Below are 26,059 nucleotides of genomic sequence, written 5' to 3'. Positions count from 1 at the left end.
TGTAAATTGTTTATATCACAAAATATGTTTATCAAATTGAGTTTGGTATAGATGTTTCTCTGACTCAAATAGTTGATTTATAAATGCCTTATAAAATAGGTTAAAATGTGTTTTTAATCCAAGCTCCTACTTCTTTCTCATGTGCTTCTTCTGGTAGATAAACAGGTAAGATGAGTCTAACTTGATGAGTGGGCAGATATTTTTCCAGATGAGCTTTCTAAAAATGTGCAAAGTTATTAATACCTTTCAGTTTCATTGGAGCGATTCAGTACTTATACCAAGTTAATCCTATTAAGATGTTATTTCCTGCTCAGGGATAAATTAAGCACAACTCAGATTATTTTAGATGGACAGCTTTGTATGTACTCTATACACCGGGGGCTGGGAAAAAGTATTATTTATCCAAAAAATAAATATTGAATACCAGAAATGTTCAAAGCACATCGAGGCAGTGTATTTGATGAGGTGGGTATCAATTATAGTGTCTGTTGTTAAGGAGTTTACAGATTATAAAGAATGATTAATCCTTCTTAGTTTTCTCTCTTTTAAAAAACAGTCATATGGAAAAAAAATGAAATTAGATCCCTGCTTTTGCCCACTTACAAATTAAATTTCAGATAGATTAAAAACCTAAATAAGAAAAACAGAACTTTAAAAATATTGGAAGAAACTATAGAAGAATTTCTTCACGATCTTGTGGTAGGAAAGGATTTCTCAAGCAAAACTTTAAAATGCACAATCCATAGAGGAAACGATAAATTGGACCATAGTCATGTACTGCATAATGATATTTCAGTCAACGCTGGACTGTATATATGATGCTGGTCCTATAAAACTATGATACTGTCTTTTTACTGTACCTTTTCTATGTTTAGATATGTTTAGACACACAAATCTAATTGCCTACAGTATTCAGTACGTAACCTGCTGTCCAGGTTTGTAGCCTTGGAGCTATAGGCTATAGCCTAGGTGTGCAGTAGGCTATGCCGTCTGGGTTTGTGCAAATATGCTATGATGTTCACACAATGCCAAAATCATCGGGATGCAATTCTCACAATGCATCCCTGTCGTTAAGTAACACATGACTATATATCAAAATTTTTAAAATACTTTTTATATGGCAGAAACCCTCATAAAAAGTTAAAAGATAAAGTGAGAAGATAATTTCAAGGCATGTACCTAACAAAGGATTAATATTTAGAATGTATAAATAGCATACAGAAAGAAATCATATATGTATAAAGAATTTCATAAGTAAAAGATACAGACAAGGATATACACATATGAAGTGAAAGGATAGTACTATTAACAGGAAGGATACATACTTACTTCAAAAAAGTGGTTTCCTTTTGGAGAGAAGGAAAGAAGGAAGGAGGGGTTTGGAAGGAGTCCCAGGGGCATCGATTCTTTATAAAAAGATCAGAGGCAACTGTGGTAAAATGTTAACACTTTTTGTTCTTTGTACATGTATTGTACAAGCTTGTTAAATTTATTTTAAAATCCCTGACACCAATTCCTAGTCCAAAAAGCAAACAAACAGATGACACATTTCTTTTCCTTGGTCAGTAACAATCCCATAAGACAGTGTTCACATATATGAAGGCAAAGCAAACACCATTCCCCAGGGGTTTTCCTGCAGTGTTTAAATGTTGTATGGTATTCACAGCAGAGATTTCCCTAGTTTGGTCTTTGTCATAAGCTTGTGTGTTTTCTGAGTAAATTTAATGAGAAGAGCAGAAACATATCTGAAACTATGAATATGTGTATAAGAGCACATACTTCTTTCTCTAATGAAATCATGAAAAATTTTTAAAAAGTTTTTAAAAAGTGAGCAAGCAAAAACCTTCCACACCATTATAGAAACACTGTTGAGAAATCATTTAATAGTCTCAAGCCTATCATGCAAAAGAGGTGTGTTTAATTTTTTTGTGCAGTCTAAATATCAGGAATTGGGATAGTGGAAGAATATATGAGATCTCATTTTCTCAGTTTGAATGGCAGGAGTTCATACAATGTTTATATCTGTCATTGCTATGTTTTATTAACAGAAGTCTTGTTTACTTATAACTTCCATAGGGATTATTCGTATCATGGAAGCACTGAAAAGATGTAACATTTCAGTTGCTTTGAGACCTTATGTTTATTTTAGGTCAATAAACATCATGAAGCAACATGGTTATTGTTTTGCTTACTCATGTATGAACTGAGTGAGAGGGGGTTAGCACACAGTGAGTCACGTGGTGGGTGATACCAATATGATTATGCCAAATAAAGGTCAGAAAGTTAGGTAAAGGGGTGCACCACTCTTTGGGCACATACAGATCCTTCTAATTTCTGCCAAAATAATCTTCTGAAAGTTCCAAAACTTTACTCAAAATCCTTCTATGACTCCCTGTTGCCAACAAAATTAAAGCCTAAGTCTCTTCCCTAGCAGTAGTGGCCCCTGTGACCTCATTGCATTTGCATTTCCTGTCTCATTTCCAATACTACCAAACAAACTCTGTATCCTTCAGCTACCCAGCTCTACTATTTATAATACATTCATTAACAAGAATCATCTATACTGGCTTGTCTTTTTCTTTCTTCTTACATCAGTTACAATGTAACAGAAAACCCAGCTAAAACAAATTTATTTTTCTTATGTGACAAGAAGTCTGTAGATAAAGAGTTGTTGGTGTTTTCTCAGGGGTTCAGTGGTACCAGCTTTGCAATTCATTTGACCTTCACTGCATGGTTGCAAAATGGCTGCCTTAACGCCAAGCATCACATCTTCATATTGGCATCAAGGGTGGGAAGGCAGGCAGAAAGTTTAATATAACTTTTCCAAAATACTCCACAAAAGGATTTTCTCTTACATGTCAGTAGCCAGAACTGTGACATATTATCACCCTTTATCTAAGGGGCTAGGCCCACCTTTCTGTATCAAAGGGAATTTGCTCAATGCTTAGATAAAACTGGAATTCAGTTTAGGAAGGAAGAAGTGAGAGGACGGCTTTGGGGTAGGCAATCAATACTGTCAGCTACATCTCCCTGCAAACCATCACTCTCTTGAAACATCTTTGACTAATGTCATCAGTGACTTTTGAACTTTTTCATCCAATGAACAGTGTTTATTTTCTCACTTACTTGAACATTTTGTGGGGCTCAACCACAATCTTCTTGGAACATATTCATCAAACACCCACTCATCACTTACTATGTATTAGTCACTCTGCTAGGTGAAGACAATACAGAAATGAATCATGCGTAGTCCTGGCCCTCCACAAGTTTATGGTCCAGTGAGGAGACAGGTGAACACATCAATGCAAAAGAATGTCATAGATGCTGTGACAGAATTATGAACGAGACAAAATGAGCATGAAGAAAGAAGCAGCAATTTCTAGATTGCAGGTGTGATGCCTCTTTTCAGGGAAGGAAAGGGGAGGTACAGCTATTAGCAAACGCAATCTCACTTTCCTAATTTGTTGGCTCTTTGCTCCCCACCCGTGAAAAATACAGACCTCTGTAAAAAATGAGAAGCAAGGTAGGGACCAGGGGGCTGGCCTTCTCCCTTCCCTTGGCATGAAAAATACACATGGAATTCCAAGGAATATTCAGCCAGTTTTTTTTTTTTTTAAACTTCAGATAATCCAACTCATACAGAATCCACATAGAATTTAACTCATCTAGAATGCACCAGGCATGGGAATTCTGGAGTGACCTTCCTGGTTTGCTCACTTCGTCCTCTGTTCTATGGAGGGCACCAGGTCTGATACTGAGACTCTGGGAACCTCATGTCCCTACTCTCTTAGATGTCAGAGCCTAACCCCTCAGGGTGGCAGGAGGGACGTATCAGGAGATTCCAGCGTATCTGCCTGGCTGTTGTGTAGGATGAAGGAGAAAGAAAGGCACCATATGGGTCAAAATGAGCCTGGAAAGGCAGATCAGAACCAGCTCATGCCATGCTAAGGGACTTGAAAATATTTGATAGCTCATTGGTTCCTAAACTTTCTTGGTTCATTGTACTTGTAGTGTTTTCATGGTGCCCTAGGGCAAAAGAAATATTTTACAGTCCTGTTCATTAAGTAGTTAAGTGTAAACAACATAATAGTGGTAATCTGTGTGGTGTATGATAGATGGGACTGTATTTCTCTCAAAAATTTAAAATATCAAACAGCAACTTGTGAATTTGTTCACTCTGGTGCCCCAGGGTGACTCGGCACACAGTTTGAGAACCATGGTACAGATGAAGATTTTTTTTTTTTTTTTTCATTTGGTGAATTAAATATTCAATTTTGTAGTTTAGAAAGATCACTGTTTTCATGGATTGGAGGGTTGATTAGAGTAAAGGCGTGATGGGATGTAGGGAGAACATGAGTTAATGGTAGCATTTGGGAGGGAAGTGATGAGGACGTAAAATGAGGCATACTAATGGGAATGCTATTAGATCTGGAAGGATAGAAGGATTTCCTTATCAAATGGTTTTGGGAGAGAGAAAAAGATAGGATCATTCCTACATTGTAGGTTTGGGTTAAAGGGTATAAGACAGTAGGAAGATAGAAAAAAACTTGTCTTTGGGAGAAAGAGTTCCATTTTTTGGCATGTTGAATTTGAGATGTCTATAATGAAAAAATGGATACATGTCATAGGAGCTCAGGAGCAGATCTGAAAAAGAAATATAAATTAATAAATTAATATATAGATTGGGGTTGGCAACATGAGAATAAGTAAGATTGCTCAGGATGAATGTGGAACAGAAAAGAAGCATGTCTATATGTGAGGATTAATTTTATTTTATGTGCCAACTTTACCTGAGCCACAGGATGCCCAGATATCTGGTTAAACATTATTTCTGGGTGTTTCTGGAAGAGATTAGCATTTGAATTGGGGGACCCAGTACAGCAGATGGCCCTCCCAGTGTGGGCAGGCATCACACAATCAGTTGAGGGCCTGAATGGAACAAAAACGGGGAGGAAGATTGAATTCCCTCTCTGTCTGATCGAGCTGGGACATCGATCTTCTATTCTCTGTGCTTCTGGCTCCCAGGACTTCAGCGCCTCGGACTGGAATCCATACCATTAGCTCTGGCTCTCAGGCCTTCCAACGACACCACTAGCTTACCTGGGGCCACCGCGTGCAGACTGTGGGACTTCTTAGCCTCCCTAATCATATAAGCCAATTCCTATGACAAATAGTACAACTAACACTCCATGAAGAGAAAGGATCGTGCAAAGGAGACAGAACCAGGAGAGGTGTCAGGAAGCTTGTGTAAGGCAATGCGTTTGGGTGAAGCCAGGACTCTTCCCCTGCTATTGTTCTGTTCAGTAGAGCCCCTGGGTCTTTCTTTGTGGAGCTCCCTGGGTAGAGCCTCAGAAGGACAGCATCACAAAGAGCCAGGCAAAGAATTGGTTCTTCAGTAGAGAAGGTGGAGGCGGCAGGGAGGGGCAGGGAACAAGCCACAGCACACAATGCAGGGAGGGCTCTGTGGCCTGCCAGCTCAGCTGTATGTTCAAGGAGCTGTCCTTTCTGGGGCCCCAGGAGAGAAGCACCATTTTTACGCCCACATTTTAAGAAAAAATAAGGTATGTAATGGTTAACAGTATCAAGTGCAATACAGTGAAAAAGTAAGGAGTGGAGAAAGTCTATGGAATCTAAAATCTGGAGGGCCCTGGTGATTTACCTAAATTTTTTTTTTTTTTTTTTTTTTTTTTTTTTGCAGTAGAGGAAGGCAGAAACCTGAGGAGCTCAGGAAATAGCAAAGGAGACAGTCATGCAAACAGTGATAATAATGCAGTGTGATGGGATATAAGATTTCATTTAAGGTGGGGTAACTTTCTCCTGCATCTATCATCCGCCAAGCACTTCCCGTGAGTATCTGTCACTAGGAGGGCGGTTTCTGACTGCCAGGTTGCATCCTAGGTCTTCTTCTCTCTTTGCTTGTTCCTCCTGAGCAATTTCATCGAATTAGCAACTTGAACTGATAGCTGTAGACCAATGATTTCTCAGTCTATATTTCCAGTTCTCTGATTTACTGAGCTTGCGTTCTATGTTTCCAGCAATGTGCACAGTACTGGGCACGTGTAGGTACTCAGTAAATGTGTCCTCATTGATTTAAAAGTTGATCCTAAATAAACTGATGATATAGGAGTAAATTTAAATATCAAGTAAACTGCATTTTACATAGCGAGAAGATAAACGTTTCCCATGAGATTTGTCATAAAACTTCAATAAGTAACTGGAAACCAGGTGACAGTTTCACTATGGGAATCAGGTTAGATGCAGCTAGTCACAGTGAAGATTAGCAGATCAAAATACACATATTTGCAAATCAGAATGCAGGTTCTGCAGCTAACTTTGGGCAATTCAGCTAATTCTCTGGGCCTTCATTTCCACACTAGTAAATGATTCAAAGGCACAGCCATGCTTTCTGCTTTTATTTATTTATGGTTATTAAGATGTAATTCACATACCATAAAATGTACCCTTTTGAAGTGCATGATTTAGTGCATTTACAGAGTTGTGCGGCCATCACCACTGTCTTATTCCTGCACATTTTTATCACTCCACAAAGAAACCTCATACCCAGTAGTGGTCACTTTCTATTTTCCCTTCCCCCAGTTTCTCGATTCTGCTTTCTATCTGTATATATTTGCTTCTTCTGGACATTTCATGTGAGTGGAATCATACAATATGTGGCTTTTTGCGTTTGGCTGCTTCTCTTAGCATTAAAAAAAGTTAGCATAAAGTTTTCAAGATCCATCCATCCTGTGGCATGTATCAGTACTTCATTATCTTTTATGACTATACAATGTTCCATTAACTGGACATATCACATTTTACCTATTCATATCAATTGATGGACATTTGGTGTGTTTCCACTTTTTGGCTATTATGAATAATGCTGCTATGATGAACATCATTCCATGAGTTTTCCTGTGGCCATATGATTTTAATTCTCTCTGAGTGGAATTGCTGGGTCACATAGTGACTTTATGTTTGACATTTTCAGGAGCTACCAAAATTATTTTCAGAGTGGCTACATCACTTTGCGTTCCCATGAGCATTGTATAAAGGATCCAGTTTCTCCATGTCCTGGCCAAGAACTGTTATGGTCTATTGTTTCATTATTGCCATCCTTATAAGTACAAAGGGATATCTTATTGTAGTTTGATTTATATTTCCCTAGTGACTACTGGTATTGAGCATTTTTTCATGTGTTTATTTGCCATTGTTTTTATCTTCTTTGGAGGATTGTCTACAAATCCTTGCCCATTTTAAATTCAGATTATTTTTCTTTATATATTCTGGGTGTTAGATCCTTATCAGATATGTGATTTGCAAATATTTCCTTCCATTCTGTGGGTTGCTTTTTCACTTTCTTGAAAGGGTCTTTTGAAGCACGAAAGTTTTTAATTTGATGACGTCCAGTTTATTTTTGTTTTTGTTGTTGCTTGTGCTTTTGGTGTCATATCTAAGAAACTATTACCTAGTCCAAGGTCATGAAAATTAAGGCTTATGTTTTTTTTCTAAGAGTTTTATCATTTTATTTCTTACATTTAGATCTTTGATACATTTTGAGTTAATTTTTGTGTATGGTTTGAGTTAGGGATCCAAATTCATTCTTTTGCAAGTGGATGTGTAGCTGTCCTAGTACCATTTGTTAAAAAGACAATTCTTTCTCTACTGAATTTTCTTGGCACCCTTACTGAAAAGAGATTGGCCATAGATGTTGGGACTCTCAATCTTATTCCATTGATGTGTATGGACATCCTTATGCCAGGACCACAGGTACAATTCCAGAATCAAAAAATTGCGTAGGAGAAATTTTTATTCCCAAATTATTTGATAATTCAAGAGACTTGTGATTCTGGATTTTCTTTCATATCTCTTTAAAAAAGAAGTCTTTGCACCAACCCCATCTAAAATAACTAAATTGTATACATAAATCCAAATTTAAATGTTCGCCTGCAGGACCATTTTATATAATTCTGCTTAGGTTGATGATGTGGGCTTTGGCAATCTCTTTTTCTCTGTAGCCTATGAAATCATTTAAAAAGTCAATTATGAATTGAAGCATTCAATCATTGGAATGCTTAAGGCTAATCTAATTTAAAAGTTAACCTTCAATTTCAAGCAAAACCTTTCAAATTATTATTAGACAAAAAAAATATTTATTTGTTATATCCTGTGGACTTATACAAAGGATTTAAAATTCCTCTACTCTAAATTCAAGGACTCTCAGAAATAAAAAAATCTCCTGACTCTAGGGCCATGGAATCTCTTGATTCCATTCACAGTGTTTGTATTTCTGTTAGTGACACCCTTAATTTTTAAAAAAGTTTAAAAAATCTTCTCTAGATAAAGGAGATACAGTAGCAAGGTGAACCTATCATAAAGAGGAAAAATTGGTTCTCTTAGAACTGCCATAGACAGTTGTATTTGCTTTTTTAGCTCATAAGGAAAGATTTTTTTTTTTTTTCTAAATAAACAAATCACAGTTCTTTTCTGGTCTTGCTGAAGAGAAGCCCCTGGCAGAGTGTTTCCTGTTGAGGTCACTTGTGTTTTACATGGACCCTCTATCGATAATCTCTCAAAAGGATTTTTGATCTTCGTGATTATTTAGACACTGCTAAATGTTTGAAAATTCTCTGCTCCCTAAGTCTTAGTGGTCATGCTTAAGAACTGTTTTGTGGGACGCAACCCAGGACAGGGGAGGCACACTTGGCTAAACCTTGATATACCCCAGCTGTTCTCTGTGGGTCTTAGTTTTGCAGTTGCAGACATTCAGGTTTATCAGTTCACCAAGTGGTTAACAGGGATGGAGGACGTGATTCTTCATAACCAAGTGTAAAAGGATTTGGTTTTCAACCCACAAAACTCAATGTTTTGTGGCTCCATCTCATCTTGAGGCTCATCTCATCTTGAGGCTCCGTCTCACCTAAGAATCAGAACCAATTTTGTGCAATAGTTGTTCACCTTTATGATGAGTATTTCTCAGGAGATGAAATGTCAAATCAGAATTATTCAGTGAGTATGTAACTGGAACAAAAAAAGAGAGACAGAGAGAGAGAAAGAGAGATACAGAAGGAGGTTTTTAAATAAAACTTTTAATTATTATTTCAAGAATATTTTTGTTTAAATAGTTGGAAACATGAATTGCATGAATAATATTGAAGAATACTAAGAAGTTCTGCCTCTGCCAAACTCATGATCAGCATCACACATCTCTTTATGCTTATTCTAGCCATATTCTTCTTCATTTTACTATTCTTTTGGGGTTGGCATTGCAATATCCACTTTATTAAATGTGTTAAGTGGAGCCAAAGTGCCTAGTCTGAATCTAATCATGAACACGGGACAGCCTGAGATTTAGGCACATTCTATGAAATAACTGGCCTGTACTCTTCAGAAATGTCAAAGTCACAATAGCAAGAGAGACACAGAGAAAAAGAGAGACTCAGGAATTGTTACAGATTAAAGCAGACTAAAAGACACAACAATTAAACGCAAATCATGGTCTTGGTCTTTCTTTTACAATAATGGACCTCATGGGAACAATTGTTGAAATCTGAATAAGTTCTATAGATTAAGACCTAATTCTAATAGTGTTTAATCCATGTCAGAATCCTGACTTTGATAAATAATTGTACTGTGGTTATGCAAAATAATTCCTTAATTTAGGAGACACATTGAAATATTTAGGGGATATCATGTCTGTAATTTGCTCTCAAACAGATCAGGAAAAAAGCACCTGAATATATAAAGCAAACATTATTAGATCTAAAGGGAGAGAGAGACAGCAATACAATAATAGTAGGGGATTTCAACACTCCACTTTCAGCAATGGGCAGATCATCCAGACAGAAAAATTAATGAAGAAACATCAGACTTAAACTGCACCAAAGACCAAATGGATCTAACAGACATGTATAGAACATTTCACCCAACAGCTGCAGAGTTCTTAACAGCATTCTTCTTCTTCTTAGACATTCATTCTTCTTAACAGCACATGGAACTTTCTCCAAGATAGATCATTTGTTAGGCCACAAGATAAGTTTTAATACATTTCTAAAAATCAAAACCATATCAAGTATTTTTTTTTTGAGCACAATGGAATAAAACTAGAAATCAATAACAGGAGGAACTTTGAAAACTCTACAAATACATGTAAATTAAACAACATGCTCCTGAATAACCAATGGGTCAATGAAGAAATTAAAAAGGAAATTAAAAAATGTCTTGAGACAAATGAAAATGGAAACATAACGTTCTAAATCCTATACGATACAGCAAAAGCAGTTCTGAGGGAAGTTTATAGAAATAAACACCTACATCAAATAAACAGAAAGATCTCAAATAAACAATCTAGCATTTCAGCTCAAGGAATTAGAAAAACAAGAACAAACTTAACCCAAAATTAGTAGAAAGAAAGAAATAATAAAGAGCAAATCAGAAATAAGTAAAATAGAGACTAAAAAATACAAAGGATCAATGAACCAAAAATTTCATTTTTTTAAAAGATAAAGTTTACAAAACTTTAGCTAGACTAAGAAAAAAAAAAAAGAAGACTCAAATAAAATTAGAGATGAAAAAGAGACCATTACAACTGATACCACAGAAATACAAAGGATCATAAGAGACTATTATAAACAACCATACACCAACAAGTTGGAAAACCTAGAAGAAATGGATAAATTCCTGGACTCACACAACCTACCAAAACTGAATCATGAAGAAATAGAAAACCTGAATAGACCAATAACAAGTAACAAGATTGACTCAGTAATAAAATGTCTCCCATTAAAGAAAAGCCCAGGACCTGACAACTTTACTGCTGAAGTTTTACAAAACATTTAAAGAAGAACTAATACCAATTCTTTTCAAACTGTTCCAAAAAATTGAAGAGGAGGGAATTCCTCCAAACTCATTCTATGAGGCCATCATTAGCCTGATACCAAAACAAGAAAGGGACACAACAAAAAAAGAAAACTACAGGCCAATCTCCCTGATGAACATAGATGCAAAATCCTCAACATAATAAATATTGGCAAACCAAATTCAACAGCACATTGAAAAGATCATTCATCAAACAGATCAGAAAAAGGCCCTACATATTGTGAGAGAGAATGAGAAAAGAATAGAAATGTAGCAAGTAAGATATTAACATTTGGGGAATTTGGTTGAATTCTTTGTAGTTTTCTTACAATCCCCTTTTTTTTGAAACAGGGTCTCGCTCTGTCTCACAGGCTAGAGTGCAGTGGCATCATCATAGCAACCTCCAACGCCTGGGCTCAAGGGTTCCTCCTGCCTCAGCCTCTCAAGTAGCTAGGACTACAGGCACCACCACACCTGGCTAATTTTTCTTTTGTAGAGACGGGGTCTCCCTATGTTGCCCAGGCTGATCTAGAACTCCTGGGCTCAAGGGATCCTCCTGCCTCCCAAAGTGTTGGGATTACGGGCATGAGCCACCACACCCAACCCTATTCTTACAACTTTTAAGTTTGAAAATATGTCAAAATAAAAACATTTTAAAATAATGAAAGATTTTTTAAGTTTCCAAATTGTTAAAAAATGTTTAACGATATAGTACATGAATGCTACTCTGTAATTAAAAAAAAAGAGAGAGAGAGAGAGAATAGTCTCGAGGAAGATGCCTGAGTTTGACTCCTTGCCCTGTCACTAGCTGTGTGATCTTGGTTAAGTTACTTAACTCCTAAGTTTCCTTACTTGTAAAAGAAGGATGATAATACTGAAACGTATCTCGCAAGGTTGTTATAAAATTTGAATGAGCAATTATTTGCCAAGGACTTGCAACAGTGCCCAACACAAAGTGTTGTAGGGAGCGTTTGTTAAATGAATAAATCTAGAAAAGGTCAGAATCACCTTCAGGAATAGCAGTACTTTAAACTTTAAAAACTTAAAAACTTTAAAAAAATTTTTCTAGAAACAACTGTTTGGATTCTTATTAGTCTCTTCTTTGACCGACTTGGGATTCTTAAAGTCTCCCTTGGTAATCTCCTGCACTAATTTTTTGGTCTGCTTCTTAATAGGAACCTGTAAGCTGCACTGGTTTCCTACAACAAACATTTAATACAGTTCTTTTATTTTCTTTATTATTTTCAGTTCTCCACCACATGTATTTAGCATGACTGAGTCAAGCGCTACAGGAGGTGTAAAGAGGGACATTTCCCACCTCAAGGAGTATACAAATTAGAAGAGGGAATTCAATAAGCACAGAAATGGTCATAATGTAATGTGAGGTTTGGAGAAGTAAAAAGTGCTAGAAGGTTTACAAGAAGGAAAGATTACAGCTAGTGGGAGGCGGCAGGAAAGGTTTCACAGGACGAGGCCACTGCACCAGGCTGAAGGAGGAACGAGACTTTAGCAGGCGAGCTAGACAAGGGACAGTCATGCACAAAAGACAGAGCAAGGAACAGCAGGTGGTACCTTGCGCAAGTTATTTGAAGTTTAAATAGATTTAAAGTTAAATTTTAAACCATAGTAAGCCTTCGTTTCCTTATCCATAGAACAGGCATAACAATAGTGTCCCCTCTTACAGAGTGGATGACAGGTAAATGTGAAGCATGTGTAGTATTTATCAGGGTCTGACAGTAAATGCTCATTAAATGTGCTATATGTAATGCTATATTGTTTTGGGTACACATTTATTGGAGTTTAGGTTGTGGTAGGGAAATAGCTACATGGAATGTATTGGATTAATATTGAGTGGTGGGAAGGAGGGGACAAAGTCACAGCTGAGAGACATTGCAAAGGTAGAATCTATGTGACCGACCACAGGTAAGAAATAAAAGAAGAGGCAGCTGAGTTGATGCCAGGGTTTCAACTTGGGGTGCTAGAAGAGTGCTCATGTCCTGAAAGGGCCGCAGGAAAAAGAAACCAACTTTTACTACTGTCCATAAACTCCAGGCACTGAGCAAGGGCTTGAGTCCTGTTATCTCACATTCAAAAATCATCTCTTTGGCAGGATCATACTTTAACTATACAAGAGCACTTCTTATTTACAATATTCTAAGATGAATCATTTTTGTAATACTACAAAAGCTATTTTTTTCAAATATGGATTTATATCAAGCTTGTTTAAAATCTAGATTACCCCTGTATGTATAAATTCCCAAAATAACATTTATATGTCTTCTGAATTGTAATGATGCAACAGCTAACTATTTATTGAATGAATGGTTCACTGAGTACCAACTTTTTACTAGGTCCAATTTTCTTTCTGATTTAGTTGCCTTTAACTCAAGGTTTCCTATCCATTCTGTGGGAAATGGCTATAAGGAGAAAGCTATTCCTGGCGCATTGGTCTGAAATTGAACTGGAACTGTGAAAATGGAGGACAATAGTTTCTCTTTTATATCATGCCCTCTGTGTCCTCACTGGGAACACGTGGAGGCCACTAGGAAGTATGTGACAGGGCCTGGTGCTTTTTCTGAATAAATCATCTTGGCCTTAATGACCAGAGTCCTAGATTCTCTGATTTAATTGAAATTGTACCCCCAATTGTATTAAGACACTGTTTTTCTCTTTCATTTCTTTTAAACATAACTATTCATCTTTAAAAATGTAAATGGTACATTTGTCTGACATTTTAGAAGTGAAAAATTATATTTTATGTGCAATTTTCCAATAGGCCTATGAATTAGGCAAGGCAAATATTATTAATTTTGTTGAGGAGGAAACAGAGGAACACCGACTCCAAATCAGGAAATATTTAGTGTTCTTCCTCTTCCATCTGCCACCTTGCTGAACTCATTCCACAGCCGTCTCCTCCCCTGTGTCTGAATTCCGCAGCTGACAGTTTGGACACCCCCAGACCCCGGCTCCGGCAGCTCACAGCTGAGGGATTGAGTCTCTCTTCCGAATCTGCTTACTTTCTCTGTTCTTTTGAAGCAAATGAAAAGAGGAGTATCTGTCCTGACCTTTTTAAATGTTAATTTTTAACAGGTGAGTTCAGAAAGGTGGGCAGGTGTGCCAGTTTATCAGCACTTCCACTGTGTTGATGGGACAGCCAAGAACCGTTGCCTCAAATGGCTTCTGTGAAGACATCATGGAAAGTAAAAGGCCACGGCGCCCGTACTGATAGTGGCATGGTCAAGAGATGTCCTGTGAGGCAGAACTTACAAAAGTTCCTGAGATAACCACAGGGTCCTCCAGGAGAGGTTTCCCCAGAGCACTGAAGAAAGTTACCCACCCTCCATCTCCAGCCGGATTCTAGATTCCTTTGGTCTGGACACAGTTGAAATCATTGGTGCTATTTCTGAATAATACTTTTCTACCAATGAGACAAGCACTGATTAAAATTTTTGCTTTGCATTATTTGGTAAACCCATAAAAATGGTTTGAAATGATTTCCACATACAAAAGAGAAGTTCACAAAGAAAAAACTATATTTTATAATACCTCACGGGATTAGAGAGAAAAAAAGAAAAAACTGTATTTTAAATAATTTTTGTTTGAACCCAGTAGGCAGAATATTAGTATATTATTTTTGTCTCCCTTTACCTTTTCTCTTAAATGATGTCTGTTTAATTAAAAATACAATGGAGATAATTATCTACTTTCATGAAATTTTCCTAGTGACACAACTTTTAAAAATGATGAAAAAAGAAATATGCTAATTATATCTTTTCCAATTTTCTTGTTTCTCAGTCTTCAAGGCTGGTTCTGTAGTGTTTTTTTTTTTTAACATTTTAAATAAAATAACTGGCTATTTCCATAGTTAATTAGCTTTGCCTTTTTTTCCTCTCCACTCGAAACTACTTCAAAAGAACATATAAATATTAAAAATATTGAATGGAATAGTAGATCCAATCTAAAGGTCAACTGTAGAAGCAGTATTCTCTCTGAAAACTGGTTTCCATCATGTGGCTAGTGGCTTGTTAAACGTAGTCAGCAGTTTTGTATGAGAAGGACATTTTTGGTGAGTAGGAAACATGCTTTAAGCATGAGATTGGTTGGCAGGGTTCAACTCACCTTTACTGTAAATGAGTTGTAAAATGTGACTTAAACTTCCTTTGAGAATTGGTCTGCTAGTTCTTCTCTTGCTCTTAGTGACATCTGACTTAGCATTCTCTTTTAACTTCTTTCCTGGTGTCACAATCTTCCATTTATGGAGATGACTTTCTGTAACTCACTGGATTTTTTGAAAAATTCTAACTGGACTTTTCATTGCTAACAATTCAGTCACCATACTTCTGAAATACAGTAACTGAAAAGAATTCAAGTCACGCATAATCGTGTTACTGGAAATCCTGTGAGTCGTCTACGCTGTTGGGATGAAGCCAGAGGCATGTTATCCGCAAGCATTGGATTCACGATCTCTGGAAGGTCTATAAATCACAGTGGTTATTTGCAAAGATGTTCTTTCTTTTTTCTATTTCTCTCTTTTCCTCTATGATAAGAAAATAAAATATGTAGGCCCATTAATCTGCACAGGTCAGTCGCACTGATAGCGCATATTCTTGGGAAAAGTAAATCTGCAGTTCAATTGGTGTATGACACACACAAAAAGGGGCAAAATGCCCAGTCCATTTCACTTTTAGCAATTATAAAGACCTAAGTACTAATGAAGCTATTGGAATCATCTGTCTTGGCTTATCTTAAAATTTAAGGAAGGATAATATGTGTTTCTAAAATTAATCCAGTGGGCTTAATTTGGCTTTAAAAAGCGATCATAAATATTAAGATCTAAGATGAGAAAATTACAAAGATTTAGATGACAATACAAATCTCTTATTTTTGTATAAGTGGGCATTTTGCATAAAAGCTATATTTGAGATACATCATTGGAGCAAAATGTTCAGATTCCATTCAGTATTTTTAATAATTATATGTTCTTTTGAAGTAGTTTCGAGTGGAGAGGAAAAAAAAAAAAGGCAAAGCTAATTAACTATGGAAATAGCCAGTTATTTTAATTAAAATGTTAAAAAAAAAAAAAAAAAACTCCAAAACAAAGAAACACTACAGAACCAGCCTTGAAGACTGAGTTTTACAACAGTGGTCCTCAGACAAATTTTTAGTGTACAATGAGTTAATACTCCTTTCTGAATTAGTTTTTCTCATCGGCTGTTTCTCATCATCTCTCTTCTAAGAAGTTAAAATGTTATTATGAAGACTGAAGTGAGCAAAAGAGATCGGAGAGAGATTTCCTTGACTAGAACTGTTCCTAGTATTTTAAGCAGAAGAACAAATATTGAACGAAGGGTGGTGAGGTACAGCAGTTGCAGTCTGTTCTAACTGGAGACTCACAAAAACAATAGCAGAAAGGACACTTATTTTGGTATTTGGAGAAGAAAAGCCAATGCCTGATAGTTTTAGCTCACCTTAACAGGTACCTAAAATATAAAGTATGAAGGTAGCATCATTATGTGCTCCGTCTAGGCGTTTCCTAGATTGTTTTTTTCAAATTCGGAATTTTGAAGTGCCCTTCTAGAAGTTTGTTGAAAGCGGACTGGTGCAGCTTGGCGTGAATGCACAGCTGTTTAACATCTCAACGCTTGCAAGGAACTCGGCTGCTAATTGGTCCCAAAGCCAATTTGAGTTGTCTTATCACGCAACAGGAACTCACAGCGTCGACTGGGCTAAGGCATGTCGCACACAACCTCTATAAATCATGATACGGATTCTTTTTCGAGGCATTCTGGACAGAGCCATTTAGTGACTATTAAAAACTTCAATATCAAGTTCACAAGTGGAAACTTGCAATTCTTTGAGGAGAGAAGAGATCGTTTGGAGTTTGAAGAATACTTTAGGAGGCATCAGGAAACACACAAAGGGGACGCTTTTCCTGCAGAGCATTTGCAGCGATGTAACGTGTTTGCCAGCTGCATTTCTGGGCAAAAGTTTTCAGGAGTTAGCATAAGGCATACTTTTTCTTCTTTAACTTCTCTTTCCTCAAATTGCGTTTTAATCATCCGGTGAGGTGTGTGTTTTAAGGGGCATGGCTTAAACGTGGGTGTATAGGCTAATTCCAGGGAGAACCAAGGACACATTCAGCAATAAACTACAACGCACTGGGACTAAAAAATGTTACCGTGGCTTTTTCCTGATGTTTGTTTCCAGTAACAAAATATTAGTGTGAAATAATTGTACTGTAGGTTAGTAACAAAACAAATAGGGATTGCATATGCGCATTTAATAACACCTGAAAATAAAAATAAAGTATAAAGAACAGAATTCAGATGACCTTGGAAATGCTGCACAAGTATATCAGAAGATTAGGGAGCAAAGCACTGGAAAATTACTTCGAAACAAAAGGAAAGTTTCTCAACTCACAAGATGAAATTTTTTATTTCCTTGTAAGAGGAAACTAATCAGATAGTTATTTTCTTGAGACAAAACGTTCCGAATGGGAGTTGGGGGCTGCGGGGGCGGCGGAGGGGGTGGGAAGTGCAGCAGTATTTTAATACACGTTGCAATCTGTAATCCTGCGCGATCTTGTTGTCATTTTCTAATATTTTTAAAAGCTGGAAAATAGAATTAAGAAGGTTGGAAATATTAAGCGAAAAATTTTGATTCCAGTAATATAAATCGGGAAGCTGAAAATAAAATAATAGCTACGCACTGCTTTTATTATTCCTCATAAAGGCTATGGCTGAAGGAGCTCGTGGCATCAGAGTCTCTGTGGCGCAATCGGTTAGCGCGTTCGGCTGTTAACCGAAAGGTTGGTGGTTCGAGCCCACCCAGGGACGCGACCTTGTTTTATGAGCTGCTGTCCGGTAGTTTTGCATAAATCGCCGAGTTAAGGCCTCTGGGGTAAACTGGGGTGGATTGTCCCAGGACCGGAGCAGAGAAACGGGCGACTTTCACGTCGCGCGGCCCACCGGCGGGTGGCTCTTCGGCTTCCGGCCGTGCTGCGGGGGTCGGGGGGGTCCCTTCTCCAGCCGCCTTCCTCTCCCGGAGTCGGGTGAGGGCTGCCTGTCGCGCCCCGGGACAGGCGCGCGGAGCTCTGCCTCTCCAGGCTCCCGCCGCTGCCGAGCGGGCGGGACGACAAGCGCCGGGGGCGCGCAGAGGCTGCGTGTACCCGTTAACCGCGCGCGCCCGTCGCCCCAGCTCGGGACGTCCCCGGAGGCTCGTGCGCGCGAGGGCGCGCCCCCGGCCTGGCTTCTGCTTTGAACCCCTGAAATCCCATAGGGCCGCTAAGTGCAAGTACTTTAAGAGTGTCAAGTTCAAGCTGCAAACTGCTTTAAAATTCTCATGTCGTTGAAGCGTCAGCCCGTCTTTTGTCTGTTCCCCGTCTGCGTAAACACATACTCAGCCTACGACTTAACATGAGTTGTTCCTGGTGTTAATAAATTCAGGAATAATTTTTGCCATAATAACTCCTTTGCATGGACACTCTTGTAAGATTTTTTTATATGTAATATTTTACTATTTTTTACTAAAGTGCTAAAATTTTGTAGAGAATGGAATTTGTGCTGCTACAAATACTCCCATCCATGCAGAAAACCTATTTTACAACAGTGTGATTGTCAAACTTAAAAAAAAAAAAAACGGTGAGAAAGATTAAAAGTGAAGCTGCTACCATATTTTTGCTTCAACATTCTATAAATCTATTACCTTTCATTTCACAAAATGCAAAGCCTTCTCAAAATAGTTACCTTGTGTTAGACTCGATTCTCTATGCACTGCCTTTGAGAAGTAATCATAGTTTCATCGTAATAATTATTTTCTTGGGTATAGATTGCAGAAATTTGAAAGACAAGTTTTGAAGAAAAATGCAAGAACTGATGTGTCTTATTCCTGCAAATACATAGTTTTATACTTTTTTAAAAAAATATGTTTCCCTAGGTCAACATATTCATAAAGGCTAACATTTTTTGAGTGCTCACTACTTGCAGGCACTGAATTTCTGTGGACACAAGGCCTAGAATATTCTTCAGCTTATAGCTACAGCGACAGAACAGGGAAAAATTGGTGGTAGAATAAGCTATAATACATTTAACTAGAAAATAGTTTAAGAACTTGAAACATTTTGAGTAACTAAGAATGTTAATTTTGTCAACTGCACTATTTCATTTAAAGCGCTTCAGGTTGATCTCTTTTGGTAGTGTCAGTGTATCTTATGATTTTATGCATTGGAAATAAATGTCAAATTTACAGGAATAAGGTGGGAATAAACTATACCTGTAAATCAATCTAAATACTTAAATCTTATGTTATTTATTTATTTTTAACTTTTTGTATTGAGGTAAAGCATACATATATACTTTTCCATCTTTATCATGTTAAGTGTACAGATCAGTGGTAATAAATACATTTCTATTCTTTTTTTTTTTTTCCTTCCTCTCCCCTTCCCTCTTCTTCCCAGTCCCCGGCCTCTAGTAACCACTCATCTACTCCATATTTTCATGAGATCCACTTTTTTAGCTCCCACATATGATATGAACATGTGATATTTGTCTTTCTGTACTTGGCTTATGTCACTTAACATAATTGCCTCCATTTCCATCCATGTTGCTGTAAATGACAGGATTTCCTTCATTTTTATAGCTGAATAATATTCTGTGTGTATATATACCACATTTTCTTTATCCATTCATCCATTGATGGGTACTTAGGCTGATTCCACATTTTGGTTATTGTGAACAGTGCTACAATAAACATAGTGCAGATATCTCTTTGATATATTGATTTCCTTTCTATTGGATATATACCTAGTAGTAGAATTGCTGGATCATATGGAAGTTCTATTTTTAGTCTTTTTTCCATAGTTGTTGTATTAATTTACATTCCCACCAACGGTGTATGAAGGTTCCTCTTTTTCTACATCCTCACCAACATCTGTTATTGTCTGTCTTTTTCATATAAGATATTTTAGCGAGGGTGAGATGATACTGCATTGTGGTTTTGGTTTGCATTTCTCTGATGATTAGAGATGTTGAACATTTTTTCATATACTGGCTGGACATTTGTTTGTCTTCTTTTGAGAAATGTCTCTTCAAGTCTTTTGCCCATTTTAAAATCAATTTTTTTTTTGTTTTGCTATTGAGTTGTTTGAACCCCTTATATATTCTGATTATTAATCCCTTATCAGGTGAAGAGTTTGCAAATATTTCCTCCCATTCTGTGGGTTGTCTATTCACTTTGTTGATTGTTTCCTTTGCTGCACAGAAACTTTTTAGCTTGATATAATCCCAATTTTGCTTTGATTGTCTGTACTTTTGAGGTCTTATACAAGAAATCTGTGTCCAGACCAAAGTTTTCTTCTAGTAGTTTCATAGTTTCAGGTCTTAGATTCAAGGCTTTAATTCATTTTGTTTTGATTTTTGTATATGGTGAGAGGTGTTTAGTTTCAGTATTTTCATAGATTAAATTTTTAATAAAAATTATTAAAATTTTTATTGAGTGAAATATAATTGAAAAGGGAACTTTATTAAGCATAAATTCATTGTGGTATATGTATACTATGGAATATTACTCAGCTATAAGGAATGATGAAGATACGACATCTCTATGGTTCTCCTGGAGAGAGTTGGAACCCATTATATTAAGTGAAGTATCCCAAGAATGGAAAAACAAGCATCACATGTACTCACCAGAAAATTGGTTTCCCTGATCATCACCTAAATACAAATCTGGGAACGACACCAATTGGACATCAGACTGAGGTGGGGGGTGGGGGAGGGGATGGGGGTATGCCTACACAATGAGTGCATTGCACACCGTTTGGGGAGGGGTAACACTTGAAGGTGCTGACTCGGGAAAGGGGGGGTGGGGAAAAAAATATGAAACTATTGTTTTTAACTTGCAAAAAAAAAAAAAAGAAAAAAAAGCATAAATTCACATAGAAATGTACACAAATCATTAAGAATACAACCACATACATTTTTACAAAATTAATATACCTTCGTAATCAGCACCTACATCAATGAATAAAACAATATCAACATACCAGAAGCCCCCCTCATGTCCTTTTACCAGTCACCAAAATATGACTTTCAAACTACAAACATATGGATTATTAGGTTAAAATGTGAATTTTAAGTTGTCAGGACTGAAAAATAAATTTACTACTAAACCCTATGTCTTAATCTGCTCAGGCTGCCATAACAAATCACCATAGACTGTGTGGCTTAAACAGCAGACATTTCTTTCTCACAATTCTGGAGGCTGGGAAGTCCAAGATCAAGGTGCCAGCAAGATAGGTTTCATTCTGTTGACTCTCCTCTTGACTTGTAAGAGGCTGCTATCTTGCTGTGCGCTTGCATGACCTCTTCTTTGTGCATGCACCTGGGGCAGGGATGTCTAGTTCTCTGGTATTTCTTATGGTAAAGACACTAATCCCATCATGAGGGCCTCATGCTCATGACCTCATGTAACCCTAATTACCTCCAAGGCCCCATCCCTGAATTCCACCACATTGGGGAGTAGGGCTTTTAACATATGAATTTTGGACGGACATAAACATTCAATTCATAACACCCTATCAGGGAGTACTTACAGTTGAAGATTAGAAGAAATAATGGAAATTAGAAATCAGTTTTCCATGCCTACTTACTTATGACCTAACCATCTATGATAAACTTGGTAAGAATAAATTTGTGCTATTGAGGCAGAAAATATGAAAAATTTGCTATTTATTTGAAGTGTTTATTTTTCTCTATAAGCAAATACAAAGTACTCCTACTCCTACCCATCAAAAATATAAAACTAAAACAACCTTTTAGAAATGATTATGGCATTTAAATGAATTCAATTTTAATTTTTGAAAATAAAGATTAAATTTTGAAACCGAGATGAAATTTGATATTAAAAGGTGGTGTAAGGGAACTCAATAGTTTTCCAAATAATATATCCTAAAATCTTAGGAATTTTAATCTAGAGTCCTCTTTTGGAGGAAAAGAAATAGTTTCCTGTCATTTTGAAACTATAAATAAATATAAAGGGAAATCCAGAGCTGTATGAAAAAAAGCTATGTTTAAAGTTGTGGAAAGTCCAGAAATACCACTGAGGAAAGGCCTTCAAGAAAGGTCAGTGTATAAGAATCTAGTGCAAAGTTTTGCTCTCTTTTTCCAAACAAAATTCTTCATTGTTATTACTAAAGTAGTATATGGCAAAGGTTATAAAATAAATATCTGTAAAAGTTTAACTACAGCATGTTTATTGCAACATTATTTACAATAGTGAGAAAGTTTAAACAAGATTAAATATCAAACACCAATGGAAACAGTGAAATAAATTATGGTATATTCTTTAGGCATTGGAATAACATCTAAAAACATTTATAGAGACATTTATATAATGTTCTTCAGAAACAATGCCTTTGGATAATGTTAAAATGTAGCATTAGGTACAAAAATCTGGATACAAAACTGCTCAAAAAGTGTGATCTCAATTTTGTAATAAGACTGAATTACTTATATAGGTGACCTGTAAGTATTTCTTTTTTTTTTTTTTTTTTCTTTTGGAGACAGTTTCTCACGCTGTCACTGGGCTAGAGTGCAGTGGCATCATCATAGCTCACTGCAACCTTAAATTCCTGGGCTCAAGCAATCGATCCTCTTGCCTCAGCTTCCCCAGTAACTGGGACTACAGGCATGCACCACTATGACTGGCTTTTTTTTTTTAACTTTTTCTAGAGATAGTGAGTGAAATACATCAAAATGAGATCATCTGATTTTTTTCTTTTTTATACGTTTCTTTCCAAATTATCTGTAATAAGTATATATTACAATTATTTAACATTTTTTCTAACATAAAAATAATACCTGAACACATACTCTGTATACAATTTTGAATACTGCTTGTCTCTCTTAAAATTATCTATTAGTCTGGGTTCTCCAGAGAAACAGGAAAAATATATATTTACTATAAGGAATTTGCTTATGTGATGATGAAGGCTGAGAAGTCCATGATCTGCAGTTGGCAAGCTGAAGACCCAGGAAAGCCAATGGTTTAGTTCCAGTCTGAATCTGAACTGAATTGATGAGGCCCACCCACATTGGCGAGGGAAACCTTTACTCAGTCCAGTCTACCAATTCACAGGTTGCTTTCATTCAGGAGCGCCTTCACAGACACACCCAGAAAGTGTTTAACCAAATATCTGGGTACCCTGTGGTTCAGTGAAGTCAATAAAATTAACCATCACAAATTATATTGACGGAGAATAGAGGGCCCAGAAATAAACCCTCAAATCTGTAATAAAATGACTTTCAGCAAGACCATCCAATAGAGAAAGGGCTTTTTCAACAAATGATATGGGAAAACTGGAAATCCACATGCAAACGAATGAGTTTGGACCATTATTTTATACCCTATACAAAAAGCATCTCAAAATGAGTCAAAGGCCTGAATGTAAGACCTAAAACTGAAAAACTAATAATAGTAAACAGGGGAAAAGTTATGGTATTGGACTTGACAATGATTTCTTGGATATAACACCAAAAGCATAGGCAACAAAAGAAAAAAATAAATAAATTGGACTACTTCCAAATTTAAAACTTCTGTGAATCAGAGGATACTATCAACAAAGTGAAAAGGTAATTCACAGAAAGGGAGAAAATATTTAAAAATCATATATCTCATAAAATTTAATATCTAGAATATAGAAGGAGCTTCTACAACTCAACAACAAAAAAACTAACTAATCAACCCAATTAAAAATGGGCAAAGGACTTGAACTGACCTTTCCCTAAAGAAGGTATACAAATGGCCAGTGTGCACATGAAAAAGTGCTAGGGAAATGCAAATCAAAACTACAATGAGGGCCAGGTGTGGGGGCTCACACCTGTAATGCTAGAGGCTGAGGCGGGAGGATTGCCTGAGCTCAGGAGTTCAGACCAGCCTGAGCAAGAGCAAGACCCCCATCTCTACAAAAAAGAAAAATTAGTTGGGTGTTGTGGCGCGCCTGTAGTCTCAGCTACTCAGGAGGCTGAGGCAGGAGGATTGCTTGAGCCCAGGCGTTGGAGGTCGCAGTGACCTATGATGACAACACTGCACCCTTCCCGGGGTTACAGAGTGAGACTCTGTCTCAAAAAAAAAAAAAAAAAAACAGAAACAAAAACAAACAAATAAAAAAAAAACAACACCCTACAATGAGATACCATCTCACATACATTAGGATGGTTACTATGCAAACAAAACAAAACAAAAACAAAATAACAAATGTTGATGAGGATATGGAGAAATTGGAACCCTTGTGCACTGTTGGTGGGAGCAAAAAATGGTAGAGCCACTATGGAAAACAGCATGGCAGTTTATCAAAAAATTAAAAATAGAATTATCCTATGATCCAACAATTCCATTTCTGAGCACATGCTCAAAGGAACTGAAAGCAGAGTCTTGAAGAGACATTTGTATACTCATGTTCATAGCAGCATTATTCACAATACCCAAAAGGTAGAAGCAACCCAAGTGCCCATTGACACTTGGTATATGATGAATGGATAAACAAAATGTGATATACACATACAATGGAATGTTATTCAGCCTTAAAAAGGAGGGAAATTCTCACACACACTACAGTGTGGATGAATCTTGAGGACACCATGCCAAGTGACATATGTCAGTCACAAAAAGACAAATACGGTGTGATTCTACTTCTATCAGGTACATAGAGTGGTCAAATTCATAGAGACAGAAAGTAGAATGGTGGTTGCCAGGGACTGGGGGAGGGGGAATGGAGAATTATTGTTAAATGAGTATAGCGTTTTAGTTTTGTAATATCAAAAGAGTTCCAGAGATTGGTTGTACAACAAAGTGATTGTACTAACACTACTGAACTGCACACTTAAAAATGGCTAAGATGGTAAATTTTATGTTATGTATTATATATTTTTACCACAATTAAAAATGTTTTAAAAAACAAATTATATTGAGATCTGTTCCCCTTCATCACATAAGACAGCCTGGTATTGGTACAAGGATAGATAAATAGGCCAATGGAAACAATTGAGAGCCCAGAAACAGATTTAAGGATATTTAATTAAGGAGAAAGTTGGGCTGTCAAGGAAGAGGAGCGTAACTCCCCACTCCTTAAGTGTGTGCTGTTCATAGTGACTTCCTTCTCAAGAGTTCAGTGTGGAAAAAGGAACTTTACATGGAGAAACCTGACAAACACTACCTCATCCATATGATCAAGGTCAACATCCACAGTGATAAGTGACATTGACAGTGTGTGACCTTGATATGATGCAGCACTTCACCTCTGTGATTTTCCTTCTGAAAATCCACAATCCCAGGCTATTCACAATGAAAGCATCAGACAAATTTCAATAGAGGGTCATCCCACAAAATACTTGACCAGTACAACTCAAAACTCAAGGGCCTCAAAACACGTACCGTACACCTGAGGCCGTGTCAACTGCAGGTATGACTGGGCCCACTAATTGACAGAAATTGTGGTAGTCCACGGTCATCCTCCAGGACCTGTCTGGTTTTTGTAAAGGTCAGGCTAGCTGAAGATACGATGAGGACCTCCACTGTGTCCTTTGGATCTTCAAAGGGACGATAAACTCTGCCATCCTCCGTGCAATGTGATATTGTTTTTTATTTACTAGCTAAGCTGGAGCAGGACGAGGTACTTTTAGAGCCTCCATTCAGTCTTTCCTGCTAGATTAGCTCAAGCCCCACATGCCTAAGAACCAATGTGGGTCTTTCTGCCAGCTACCATGCTGTGTCCACTCCAATTACGCATTTATGCATTGAGCGCTGGTAGGCGATCCATGAGGCCAGGACTCCGTTTATCACCTGGCTTATGAAGGTGCCCACTCTAGTGGAGGGGGGAATAATGACACTTTGAGTCCTTGGGTGTCAATGTTAATTCAAACCCTGTGTCCAACAGTCCTTGAAATGTCTGGGAATTCCTCTTTCCCCAGTGTACCCAAGTAAATGGCTATATGTCCCTTTGGGGAAAGGGCTGGGGGAAGGTTTATTATACATACTCAGCATCAGTCCCAAACATCCTCTCTTGGCTTCTCCTAGTACATGTTAGCTTGCTGCTGTGGCTCCTTTTGGGGGTATAATCTCTTCTCTCCTTCAGCAGGCTGGGTCATGCTATGACCGAACCCTACTTTTTCTCTGATGGCTGGGAGGGGAGGGAGGGGTGGGTCTCAGGGGA

The 26,059-nt window shown here is 37.3% G+C and overlaps 1 non-coding gene across 1 annotated transcript; it reads left to right on the top strand.

Moving 5' to 3' along the window:
* Positions 1 to 17,616: 17,616 nt before the first annotated feature.
* TRNAN-GUU (transfer RNA asparagine (anticodon GUU)) lies at positions 17,617 to 17,690 on the top strand. The gene has a single exon. It is a non-coding gene; the product is annotated as a tRNA-Asn (tRNA).
* Positions 17,691 to 26,059: the final 8,369 nt, after the last annotated feature.

The sequence above is a fragment of the Eulemur rufifrons genome, chromosome 25 (genome assembly GCF_041146395.1).
Source record: "Eulemur rufifrons isolate Redbay chromosome 25, OSU_ERuf_1, whole genome shotgun sequence".
NCBI classification, from domain to species: domain Eukaryota; kingdom Metazoa; phylum Chordata; class Mammalia; order Primates; family Lemuridae; genus Eulemur; species Eulemur rufifrons.
This window is presented reverse-complemented; position numbering and strand designations above follow the sequence as displayed.